Source organism: Aristolochia californica, unplaced genomic scaffold (genome assembly GCF_029961685.1).
Source record: "Aristolochia californica isolate CCGP_79_NKW_82.1479 unplaced genomic scaffold, dmAriCali1.0.hap1 SCAF_2, whole genome shotgun sequence".
In the NCBI taxonomy this organism is placed as follows: Eukaryota; Viridiplantae; Streptophyta; class Magnoliopsida; order Piperales; family Aristolochiaceae; genus Aristolochia; species Aristolochia californica.
Window position 1 is genome coordinate 13701978 of NW_027181881.1, and position 8841 is coordinate 13710818.

Genomic DNA, 8841 nt, shown 5'->3' on the forward strand with positions numbered 1-8841 from the left:
CCTCCTCAATCTGCACACCAAGTCCTCTTTGCCTTTTTCAGTAAATCCCTCTGGTTGCTCCATATAGAGCTCCTCCTCCAAATCACCATGGAGAAAAGCGGTTTTCACATCAAGCTGCTCAATCTCCAGATTCAAACTAGCGGCCAAACCAAGTATAACCCGAATAGAGGACATCTTGACCACGGGCGAGAATATCTCCTCAAAATCAATCCCCTTCTTTTGATCAAATCCCTTTACAACTAACCGAGCCTTGTACCTCGACTTTAAATCTGTGCCATCTGATTTCAAATGAAACACCCACTTGTTCTTGAGTACCTTCTTACCTGTAGGCAATTCAACTAACTCAAAAGTGCGATTTTTATGCAAGGAATTCATCTCATCTTGCATAGATTCAAACCACTCACCCTTTTGCTCATGACACATAGCTTTTTCAAAGCTTTCAGGTTCACCACCGTCAGTGAGCAAAACATACTCATGTGGAGAGTATCTTGAAGTAGGCCTTCATTCACGATTTGATCTTCTCAACTCTTCTAAAGGTGAACTTTGATTTTCTAATTGCTCACCTTGATCTTCAATTTCGGTATTCTGGTTGCTTTCAACTTCTTGGTTACTCGAGATGGGTGTAAGATAAAAAAAGTGGCTAGAAGAGGTTTTCACATTTTCAGGATTTCCCAAATTCTCAACAGTTTCTTCTTCAAAGAAAACTACATCCCGACTCCTTAACACCTTCTTCTCAATTGGATCCCATAGTCTATAACCAAATTCACCGATTTTGTAACCCAAGAAAATACACTCCTTTGTCTTGCTAACAAGCTTGGCTCTTTCATCTCTAGGAATGTGCACAAATACTCGACAACCAAATACCCGCAAGTGTCCATAAGACACATCTTTTCCGGTCCAAACCTGCTAGGGAACATCATCATCTAGTGCATGAGAAGGTGAGAGATTAATCAAATGAATAGCGGTATTCATCGCTTCACCCCAAAAAGCTTTTGAAAGCTTCGAATGAGAGAGCATACACTGTATTCTCTCACAAATTGTACGATTCATTCTCTCGGCTACTCCATTCTGTTGCGGGGTTTTGGGCACAGTTCTTTCAAGCTTGATTCCATTAACCTTGCAGAAGGTTTCAAATGGCCCGTGGTACTCACCACCATTGTCTGATCGAATGCATTTCAATTTCCAATCTGTTTCTTTTTCAACTGCTGCAAGGAACTGTTTGAACACTTCCAAAACTTGATTCTTTGTCTTCAAGGCATAAGCCCATAGCTTTCTAGAATGATCATCCACGAAAGTGACAAAGTAAAGAGCTCCACTAAGTGTGCTATCACCCATGGAACAAAGATCGGTATGAACCCAATCCAAGACATTCGAATTCTTAGTGGTAGGACTTCTCTTGAAAGCAATTCAATGTTGCTTACTCGCCAAACAATGCCTACATGTTGTCAGAGATGTACCATCACTCGGCACACAGTCCTTTCTAGCAAGAATTTGAAGCCCTTTCTCACTCATGTGGCCTAGCCGCAAGTGCCACAAATCGATTGAATTACCTTCTACTGCATTCACCTCGCCACATAATTTAACCCGCGTTGTATAAAGAGAGTTTAATTTCTCACCCCGGGCAACAACAAGAGAACCTTTGGACAACTTCCACTTCCCGTCACCAAAATGACTACGGTACCCTTCATCATCAAGAGCACCAACAGAAATCAAATGAAGCCTCATATCCGGCACATGCTGAACATTCTTGAGAAGTAACCTGCACCCCACACTAGTCTCCGCACACACATCTCCAATGCCGGAGATGTAGCATACCCCATCATTCCCCATTCTTACCTTGCCAAAATCACCTTGCCTGTAGGAAGTGAACAAGTCACGTCTAGAAGTGACATGAAATGAAGCTGCTGAGTCTATCACCCAAGTGGAGTCTTGACTTGTGAAATTAACAAAACCGGCATCACAAGCAATGATCACTTCACCGTCATATGAAGCGGCAGCGGTAGCTGTGCTTTCCTTCTCATTCTCATCAGATCTGGGTCTAGACTGATCCCACTTAGTCTTTGCCTTCAGCTTTTCGCACTCAAACTTCATGTGTCCCGGTTTTTGGCAATAGTAGCAAACAATGCCCTAGCGAGATTTCGATCTCCCTTTCGACTTATCATTGTTGTCATGTCCGTGAGAGTTTCTATGTCTACTCCTTCCACGATTCTCAGTAACAAGAGCAGCTGACTCATTTTTAATGCCCAACTCTTTACGCCTCAACTCCTCATTGAGCATGCTATCTTTCACAATGGCAAGAGTCATAGTACCATTCGGTGTCGAATTGCTCAATGACACTACAAGGGTCTCCCAACTATACGGTAAGGAACTCAAAAGAATTAAAGCTTGTAGCTCTTCATCAAAAGCCAATTTCATAGTAGCTAGCTGATTCACATAGTCCTGCAACCGACTCAAATGCTCACTTACTGATGAGCCCTCGTGATACTTCATGTTCACAAGTTTCCGAATGAAAAAGGCTTTGTTTTTGGCTTTTTTGCTCTCATACAAACTCTCAAGTTTCTCCCACAACTTCTTGGCATCGGTTTCTGTTGAGACATGATGAAATACTGAATCATCAACCCACTATCCAATCAAGGCTACAGTTTTACGGTTGGACAAATTCCAAGCAGCATCAGTTTTATCCACTGGTTTCACACCCATTACTGGTTCATAAGCATCCTTACAAAATAGGAAATCTTCCATTCTAGACTTCTAGATAGAAAAATTGGACGAAGACAGCTTAATCATCGTACCCTGATTTTGATTTCCCTTCTCCATTCCAGCAATTTATTGATAAATTCTGAATACAGAAAAAAAATTACTAGAACGAGATTACCAGAAAAGTGTCGTCGGACTGAGCACACGGCAAGCTCCTCTCCTCATTCTGCCATCAACAGTGACGGCGTTGCAAGGTTACTACAGCAGCAACAAAGAAAATCCCATGGACTCTCTTCTCTCTCTCTGCGGCAACGGAACCAAACATGAGCTCTTCTCTCTCTCTGCGGCAACTGAACCAGACAGGAGCGAGCATCGGGAGGGCGTGTACTGAACGGCGTTCCGTAGGGCAGCTGGCCGGCGAGGCTAGCTTGCGGCGACGGGGCTGGGGCTGATACGCAGAGGAGAACTGAGACCCAACGCAGCAAAAGAGGAAGCTGTTAAGCCCCGGATCTAACACGCGATGAAGACGATGAATAGGGAGGAGTGTTGTGATGTTTTGAGCCTTCGGAGGGAGCTCAACCCTGGACCTCAAAGGGAGAATCCGACCTAGACCTCAGAAGGGAGAATCTGACCTGATTACAACTAATTAATTCAATGCTTACTTCTTCATTCATCTCACGTCCCTATATACGGATTTAGGAAAAATATGCCAAAGGCCATAAGTTCAAAAAATTATAAATAAATCCCTGATGCATTGAAATTACAAATAAACCCCTAATGAATAGAAATTATAAATAAACCCCTAATAAATAAAAATTATAAATAAACCCCTAGTGAATAAAAATTATAAATAAACCCCTAGTGAATCCATAACATTACTCCCCTCCTGGAGAATGAGCTTGCCCCCAAGCTCGAATGTAGGATGGTGTACCGTGTCGAAGGTTGGTTGTATGTAAAGTGGCAACCACAGTATCAACCACAGCGCGCTGGACTAAATTTTTTTTTTTATTATTAACATCATCACTGCAATTTTCGCTTATGTCAGTATCATGCAATGCAGAGGTTCCAAAACCAGGTTTGGTGGTAAATAGAGTCTACTACCTCTGCAATTTCTTTATTCAGGCTAGCACTGGATCTAATAACAGGCCACAGAACCTGGGGAGGGTGCTGGATCTGACCTGTTGACAAATCCATGGCCATATCAGCAATAAAGTGATCCTCAGTTCCATCACTCCAGTGACTGTCATCACATTCCAGCCAGTACGTTTGGACATCAGAACAGCCTCAATGCTCTCTGTCACTGAGCCAATATGGTTGACCTTCAACGGAAGAGCAGTGCACGCCTTGTCCTGGATTGCTTTCTCCACACTCTTTGAGTTAGTAAGAAGAAAATGATGTTCAACACTCTGAACTTGCTCCCTAATCTCCTTTGTTAGCTTGTTGTAATGTTCCCAATCAGCCTTAGCAATTCGATCCGCAATAGACACAAGTGGGTAGTAGGCCACAAAGGACTTGTAGACAGTCTTTAAGCTGTCTCCTGAAATTTTCTGGGAGCTATCATGGTTTGCCTCTTTGAAATTCAAATCATATGACTTATCCTCATGGTCAGAGAACTCAGATGCAGTGACATCCATGCCAATCACCACCTGGCCAGCACTTTCGGTTAATTCAATGACAATATGCCCATTTTCTTTAATTCCCTGCTCGTCAAATTTAAAAAGTTTACCTTCCCCTTCTAAGTAAAATGGAGACTCCGGAATTAAGCAACACTCCACATGTCGGCTTGCCAAAGTAGCATACATAGCTATAAATCCACTGTGACGACCCATAAGTTTCACAATTTTCCTCTTCATTGCAGGTAGTGCTGGATAAACTTCCATGGGAGTTGCAGCAACATGTGCGAAAGAACCTATCAGACTTTTCTCCCTCCTTGCCTGTGCAGGAATGCTTCCAAGCTCACTTGCTGCACAATTGCTATAACCAGCCACCTTGAATTGCACTCCTTCGATCCACTTGCAAACTGGTAAAGATGCGTCCCCTAAACGTTCAACATATTGAGTCTGCTGGATCCATGTTAGCTGTAGAATCATGCAAACTTTTTCAAGAACCAGGATGGCAGTTTTAGCATCATCTGCCTGCATCCACAGGAAGAAAAGTGGCATTATCTCCACTCCCAATAGACACTCACAACGGATTTTTCCCGCCAACCCACCTTCTGAACATCTATACAATGTGTCGGATAATTCTCGGAAGGCCTTTTCTGAAGACGCCAGTGTAGCACAACAGAGGCAGAAGTCCCTTATTGCACTTTGGAGCAAGCTGTCAATGTTTTCAGCAATCAATGAGGAGTCTTGCTGGGGGAGGAGAGATTCTAGCACTGATTGACGTGGAAAATTTGGACTTTCTAGCACATTGATACTGGTCTTTGAAAGGGATTTTGTTAATAGATCATCTGGAGAGAATTTGAAAACCCCACTTCGCAAGTGGTGTGTCTCATCATGGGTCAAGATCGCATGAACCTTAGTGCGATAGCCACCTATGTCAGGTCCAAACATAATGCTGTATGGAGGCTCTCCTCCAAAGTTTTTTTGATCCACATCCCTGCTTAACAACTGCATGTAGGCAGCACAATCCAGCTGCTGCTCGTGGTTGACAGAAAATTGAACATCACCACTGTTGTTCCCATAAATAAACAGTTTTGGAACATGTGATTGAACACACTGCCCTGCTTGAGTGGCTAGCAAAACACACGTCAACATCTGATCTCTTGGTATTCGCACATGATCAACCTGCAGTATATCATTATCCATGGCATGGTAAGCTCCATTTCCAAAATGCATCCTCATATCACCAATTGTACTACCTGGAAGAGGGGATTGAATTTCCAAAATCTGTAGTTCCACAAGAAAACCATTCACTCCATGTTGTTGTCCATCGATGAGTAGCTGAGCATAGAGAATAGCATGTGTGGAAACTTTACTCAAGCCATTGTGCTCATCAACAGCGAAATAGACCCGTCCCCAAAAAACTTTCAGCATCACAAAATGCGCAATTAGATTGAGGACATGCACATTAGTCTCAGAAATTGAAAAAAGACAGAGCTTCATATTCTCACTGGTGCTGTGCGCAGCAGTAGAACAACCAAGCCACCAAAAAAATTTCAGAGGTCCCCAAAAAAAAAAAATTAATGGAGCCCGACATCCTCCCAAATATTTGATCTCGTCTTGCATAGACCCAAGCCGAAATTCCCGCATTTGGGCTTTGGTTCGTGGCTTCCATAATTAGAGAGCATTCGTTCCCAATTTCTGAGCAGCGTTGCTGCTGCTCAGTACCTTGGAGGCACTTCAACCGCATGGAACCACCGATTTGAATTAAAAATAGCTGGCGTTTCAAATTCTTACCCAAAAATTCGTTGGATATGGTTCCCCGCTGGGCATCCGAGGGCAAGATTGAGGCTGAGAATGAGAATCCGGAAGCCAGAGCTCACCGGATTTGTTTCTGATGGTGCCGACAGAGCCTCCTCCGCGTCCGGTGGTGAAAGGCAAACCTGCGCTGATGTGGCGAATATGGTTGGCGCTCGTCGGCCCGTTCCGGAGGAATTTGTGCTCCATGAAGTGCCAGTTCAGCCAGTGTCGTGGTTTGCGTCGCCGGTGGAAGGTGTATGGCTTCGTGGGAGACAGGGGTGGGGAAAAACCCCTCTGATGTGAACGATTTTGGGTCGCCGCCGTCTGATGTCCCGGTTGAAATAGTCATCGGAATATTTTCCTTTTGTAGATTTGGATGGGGTTCCACTCGCCGTGAGTCGTGTTGGTGTGCATCGGCTGGGGAACATGACGCCGTGTTTGATTTTTCCGGGCGGTGGTCTATTTTCTTGTCCGAGACTGCTTCTCGAGAGAAGGCCTCTCGATACTCCGTTGATAGCCAATACTTCACCCAAGAGGCATGCCATTTCTGTATCTCTTCCGCTGCAATGCCTGCTGCAGCCATTTCTCCGATTTGTCTGTGCATCAACAACCATGGGTCTTCGTAGCACATCGTGTTCCCACTCTGATACCAAGATGTTAAGCCCCGGATCTAACATGCGATGAAGACTGATGAATAGGGAGGAGTGTTGTGATGTTTTGAGCCTTTGGAGGGAGCTCAACCCTGGACCTCAAAGGGAGAATCCGACCTAGACCTCAGAGGGGAGAATTTGACCTGATTACAACTAATTAATTCAATGCTTACTTCTTCATTCATCTCACGTCCCTATATAGGGAGTTAGGGAAAATATGCCAAAGGCCATAAGTTCAACAAATTACAAATAAACCCCTGATGCATAGAAATTATAAATAAACCCCTAATGAATAGAAATTACAAATAAACCCCTAATGAATAGAAATTATAAATAAACCCCTAATGAATCCATAATAGCGGCCACTGTTTACGACGTCGCCGCCGTCAAGCTCCGGGGCGGAGATACTCCACCCAAGGCCGAAAATCGATTTGGGAGTCTCCTTGCGTCGTTGCCAAACGGGAACCTTTCTCCCGCAGTCGTCGCCGAACTGGTTTTACCAGCTCTGATACCAGATGTTGGGGATTTGGGGATTTCTGAGAGACGACGGCCAGAGAGAAAATAGAGCGGGAGAAATTTCTTGATTATTCCACAGTAAACCTAGGTTACAAGAAGTTAAATACTTCATACAAGAAATTACATAAAAGGTCTAAACAAGACTAGTATTTACAGTTCTGTCCCAAATGAAATCGAGACCCAACAAATGGAAGACGAAATTTGGGGGTAAGCTTCTGAAACACCATCAAATTTTATGTCAAAACATATCTTCCATGGGGTTGATGGGGCTCAAATGGCCTGAGCAGCAGCAACGCTGCTCGAATTTAGGGGCTGGGGGTTTTCTATTCCGTGAAGCAGGGAAACAGAGCCCATTTGATGGAATTCCAATTTTTGTGTCTAAATTGAGATATGAGAATGTTTTGGGGATTCTGGGAAGGTAAGAAAAAAAATCTAGGGGTGATGTTTTATTTTTCTATTGATGAGAAGAATAGCAGTGAATTTGTTCATTATCAATTTGGCAACATTGTGCATAATATTTTGGGTCCCTTGTATGCTGCTCAGGCCCTATTCGTAGAAATGTTTCAATTCAGTGGGAGTTCTGAATATGAGAAGGTAGCCAACGTGGAAAAAAACTAGAGATAAATTTTTTTGGGTGTGCCATGAATGGTCTTGTAAATGAATTATATCAAATTTTATGGGACGAATTATATAATTGTGGATGCACACAGCAAAAGTGTATCTATTCATGGTCATCTTCTAGCAGTTCCAATCAATCTCAAAAATTTATGTTTAATTTTTTGGATCCCATGTATGCAGTTCGGCCATTGTTCTTGTCAATTCTTCAATCAGGTATGAATTCTGCAAATGAGAGGTTAGCCAAAGTGGGAAATAATGATCAGACTGTTAGATTAAATAGTCTTATAGCCTTTCAATTTGCTGCTACTATGGCAGTGCAGAACAGGGAACCACAACTGCAATTACCAACTTATTTTGAGAAATTGTTGGCAGGTAGGGAGAGTCTCAATGATGAAGGTTATCTTGGCCATTATTTGAATGTCATGCTGTGGGGAATGATTTTTATGACTGTTGAGGGGAAACAAATTACATTCTGGGCGAATGGACAACGTATAAGTGCTTCAGTTTTGGATAATATTCCAGGTGAAAACAAAAGGGAGTGAAGGGGTGAGGGAAGTTTAAGCACCCTGACAACAATCTTGTATGCACTTACCAGGCAAGGGAGGGCTCAACTTGCTCATGAGCTTGTCTTGGAAGTTGAAGAAATGGGAATGGTTGAGGATATTGTTGTCTACTTTGTTGTGGTTGATGTGCTCTGTAAAGAAAGATGTCTTAAAGAGGCTTTTGTTCTCTGTGAGAGGATGAGAGCCAAGGGTGTCCATCCCAATATAGTTAGTTATAATACAATGATTAATGGTTTGTGCCATGAGGGATGTCTGGTGCAAGCATTTAGGTTGTTTGATTCATTAGAGAAAATTAATGTTCTTCCCTCTATTGCAGTATGTAAAGGACTCCTACAAGATGCAAATGTTGGAGCATCTGACTTAGATGGAAGGATTCGGGAGAGGAGATAGGAG

The 8841-nt window shown here is 43.1% G+C and overlaps 1 pseudogene; it reads right to left on the reverse strand.

The window, feature by feature from the left end:
- Positions 1 to 3486: 3486 nt before the first annotated feature.
- LOC137954905 (uncharacterized) lies at positions 3487 to 5543 on the reverse strand (annotated as a pseudogene).
- Between the last annotated feature and the right edge of the window lie 3298 nt (positions 5544 to 8841).